Below are 4,354 nucleotides of genomic sequence, written 5' to 3'. Positions count from 1 at the left end.
TGACCTCAATCGTTTTCACACTGTGAGAACTGCTGGGAAGTGGTTTGACACAAAGTGTTTATAATCTCCATCAGAAGGAAGGGAAATGATAATGGGCCCATCTTAGCAAAAAGGAGACAGTCACCAGGCTCCCTTCTAACAGTGGCCTTAAGCTCTGCTCTGATTTGAGCATTATAATTAGTAAAGAAACAAGCTGTAATTAAATTAGGGAATGGAAAGGCAGGAGTGCAGCCAGCACGGAGGGTGGTTAGGGGAGCTCCTGCCTGGCAAGAGGAGCCACCAGGGGCAGCCAGAACCATGACAGAGACTTTATTATCACCTCATCCTCCTGCACCATGCAGGAATTGGTCACTGGAAACCAATTAGAACTCTCCACAGAATGATGAATTCTGGGCTTTTGCTGTGACATCAGGCCCCTGTTTTTGGACCATGTGATTTTTACAGTCCCCACCAGTACATGGGAGCTGGGGCTGGCCATGGGGGAGTGTCTGGTCCCCAGGGATCCCTCCAGCTCTGAGCTCCCCATCAGAGTGACCACACATGCAGCTGGTCTCTGAGTGTCCCTGTTTTGGGCCAAGAACGGACTCTTTTGGGAAGAAAGCACTGCACCTGGGGATGCAGGGTCCTGTAGTGTGTCCTTGGTGTTCAAGTCCCCTCAGCACCATCGTCTCACTGTCCCCCAGCTGGTGGCTGCGTGTGCACACCTGAGCCTTCCCCTGCAGGTGTTCCTTACTGCACCAGGCTGCTCCCCAGCACAGCCTGTGTCTCACTGAGTGGGAGAGACCTGCCCTGAGCCTCACTGGGGCACAGGGGGAGGGCTGGGTGCCAGTGCCCAAGGTGCTGCCGGCTCCAGCTCCTCAGAGATGCAGCCAAGACGCTCCGGCCTTGCAGATTTATTTCCTGGCTTTTAGCCAGCCTAGGAATGAAAATACTCTAGAGGGTGAAAGGCTCATAGTCAAGAGCTCTTCACCTCTTCCCTGAAAGGACCTCTCATCCTCATTCACTCAGGGGTTTATTACCACTCCACTGCCTGAGAATAACTGTTTGCAAAGACAGAGCTTGGAAAAAATAAGCCGCCCAGGTGCTGGAGTGCTCAGACCTGTCAGTGCTGAATTCAAAGCAGAGTCAGTTTGGGGCTCTTCTTCCTCCTTTCATTTGGATCTGGAGCAGCAGGCGGTGGCTGTGATGGCTGGCCACAAAAGAGGCTTTACCCTTAATGTATGTGCAAAGGTGATGGTACCTTCCCAGAGAAAAACCCAAAAGTGGGATCCCACTGTTGAAATAGCCCCGTGAGAGCTGCTAACAACAACACATCCAATCCTTCTTAATTGGCCACAGGGAGGCTAAGGAGGAGGAGGAGGAGAAGGAGGAAGACAACAGCCTATTCCCATCTCCTCCCACCATCCTGCCCAGCTCCTGCTCCTTTTCCTCGCAGGGTGATGGCACTGGACGGTTCTGCTGCATTTATTCACATTTCTCACATTTATCCTGGAGTTTTCCCTCAAGTCTTGCAATGCAGGTGCAGCTTGCGGCGGTCAGCAGAAGCCTGCCCTGGGACAGACCCCAGGGGACAGCTCTGGGGACATCGGTGGTGGGGACACGGTGGCAGCAGAGGCAGGGCAGGCTGGGCAGGGTGGGAGCAGGGCCGGCCGGGGAGCAGGGCTGTGCCCACCGGCGCGGGAGCTGCGTCTGCCACCCAGGCTGAGGCTCCCGCGCTGCCACCCGGCTCCGCAGCCCCGCGCAGGCTGCCTGCACCGCACCGAAACAGGCAGCTAGAAAGTAAACAGTGTCTGAAACCTATTCTCATTAGGCTAATTTACGAATAAATTACCATATTCAATGGCCTTATTTTTACTGCTCGTTAACAGGCCCATGATAGGATGATAATTATGGGATTTTAAGTGGCTAATGGCAGCTGGGGCGTCAAAAGCAGTTTTTACGAATCTGTTTATGGCAGGGAAGGTGACAGGAGGGTGGGACACTGAGATGTTGGAATCGCATGTCAGGGAAAAAAAAAAGCTTTAATTGTTGAGTATTTATTAGAGAGGAGGGAAGACTGTAATTTAAAAATGAAACCCTGAAAAACAAAAAGGAAATTAATTAATCTCCCAGCGCTCCAGGTGGCTAGTGCTTAAGGAGGACCTTGCTGGTCAGGCAGGCGGCCTTCGAGGGGCAGGGTGCAGTGTGGCCGTCCCGTGTCGCTGGGCGCTGTCCCCTCCACACGTGCTGCAGGAGCAGTCGCTGGTGCTGTCACGACAGAAGGGGCTCTGGTGGAGCAGCAGCAGCCGCTGGGTGTGAGAGCTGTGAGGCCGTGGTGGCAGCACGGTGCTCCCGCCAGCAGTGGGTGCATCCCGGCTGCTGCGCATCTCCCTCCAAGCATCTCCCTCCAAGCATCTCCCTCCAAGCATCTGCATCCAACCATCGCCCTCCAACCATCGCCCTCCAAGCATCTCCATCCATCGCCCTCCAAGCATCTCCATCCAACCATCTCCCACCAACCATCGCCCTCCAAGCATCTCCCTCCAACCATCGCCCTCCAAGCATCTCCCTCCAACCATCTCCCACCATCCATCGCCCTCCAAGCATCTCCCTCCAACCATCGCCCTCCAACCATCGCCCTCCAACCATCGCCCTCCAAGCATCTCCATCCAACCATCTCCCACCAACCATCGCCCTCCAAGCATCTCCCTCCAACCATCACCCTCCAAGCATCTCCATCCAACCATTTCCACCCAACAATCTCCCTCCAACCATCTCCCTCTGTCCCCATTTCCCAGTAGCCGGTGTTTTTCCCAGTGTTTAGCCTGGCTGCTCATCATCTCCCATCTCCACCGATTCATCTTGATCTTTCAGTTTAGTATGCAGCGCTCGGAAAACAAACACGTACCAGACTGACAGTGGGAATAAATATCGTGGAGATGTTGATTAGCATTTGATCCCAGCTGGGCCTCTGGAAGCTGCAGCACTGGAATGCCTTGGCAGTTTTTTAATGCTGAATAATTTGATTAGATCAGTGGCTGAGCCTGCTGCTCGCGGTGAGATAAACCCTCCCCACCCGCCGCCCCCCGCACGCCGCTCCCTCCCTGCCTGCCTTTGCTTTCTTTTATGGGGCCTTAAATACGTCGTTTAATCAACTCTACAATTTCAATTTAGCACAGTTGTTGACTCGCATGGATGATAAGGTTCTGGAGACCCCACAGATTGCTGCCTGCTCTGACAGTGCCGTTCTCCACGGCCTCCTGGCTCTGCTGCCGAGCCCAGCCCGGCCCAGCCCGGCCCAGCCGGAGGGGCTGATCCCTGAGCCAGGCTGTCACTCAGCCACGGGGACATCTCCAGCCTCTCCGATGTGTGATCACCAACGGGGACATGTCCCCTCCACTTGGTGACACGACAGCAACCAATGGTTTGTGTACAGAAACACAGTAATCACACTTTTTTTTTTTTTTTTTTTTTTTTTTTTTTTTTTTTTGTTCTTTTCTGAAACACTGGAAGCGTGAAGACACGGGGGGGATGGAGGAACTGCAATTACCCCAGACCTCAGCAATCCTAATTAAACACGGATTTCTGAAATTTCCTTCTCTCTCTTAAAGAGAAAAGAGTGGGGCACACACCTACACTATCTAAACCACTTCTACTTTTAATCTAATTTAAATAACACTCCTGGCATTCATTTCCAATAGTAGAATAATCAGTTCAGAGGGTGGCCAGCGAGAGTGAACAGCCCTGACTCTTCCACTGCCGGTTTTCCCAAAACACCCTGCTGATGGCTATTTCCAAAGTGTATTTTAAGTGTCTTCTTATCTGCAGAATACCATTTAAAAGCAGCCGAGCTTCCCCTGAACCACCGAGGCTCCACAGTTCCATTTCTCGCCCTACATCAAAACCGGGAAAATCCTGAATTACAAACCCGGCCTTTTCTATCAGAAAAGAATTATTTTATCTGCAAAAGCAAAACTGTGTATTTTCAGCCACTGACCCAATCCCGGGTAAATAAACAGGCAGAGACTCCCAGTGTTTGCTGACACTCATTAGCATTCCCGGCGGGTGTGAGGGTGATACTATCTGACAACCACCAGCTCAAACTTTCTCCCTTCGCTTTTAGTCGCTTGTGATTCTCACGCACAATAAACAAACCGGCTCCTGCTGCTGCCCGCCCCCTCCAGCCCCCCCTGCACCGCTCCCGCAGCTCTCCGTACCTTCCCTGACCCCCTGCACCTGCGGGACAGCCCCCGCATCCCCTCCGCACCTTCCACACCTCCTGCACCTCTTAGACACCTCCCACACCCCCCTGCACCTGCGGGACAGCCCCCGCATCCCCTCCACACCTTCCACACCTCCTGCACCTCTTAGACAC

At 53.2% G+C, this 4,354-nt stretch overlaps 1 long non-coding RNA gene across 1 annotated transcript; it reads right to left on the bottom strand.

The window, feature by feature from the left end:
* Positions 1-2,020: 2,020 nt before the first annotated feature.
* On the bottom strand, positions 2,021-2,992 carry LOC118693136 (uncharacterized). The gene is made up of 2 exons (XR_004981224.1): positions 2,888-2,992; positions 2,021-2,267 (listed from the first exon to the last, which is right to left on the bottom strand). It is a non-coding gene; the product is annotated as an uncharacterized LOC118693136 (long non-coding RNA).
* Positions 2,993-4,354: the final 1,362 nt, after the last annotated feature.

This window comes from Molothrus ater, chromosome 18 (genome assembly GCF_012460135.2).
Source record: "Molothrus ater isolate BHLD 08-10-18 breed brown headed cowbird chromosome 18, BPBGC_Mater_1.1, whole genome shotgun sequence".
Classification (NCBI taxonomy): Eukaryota; Metazoa; Chordata; class Aves; order Passeriformes; family Icteridae; genus Molothrus; species Molothrus ater.
Note: the sequence above shows the minus strand (reverse complement) of the source record. Positions and strands in the feature narration are given on the sequence as shown.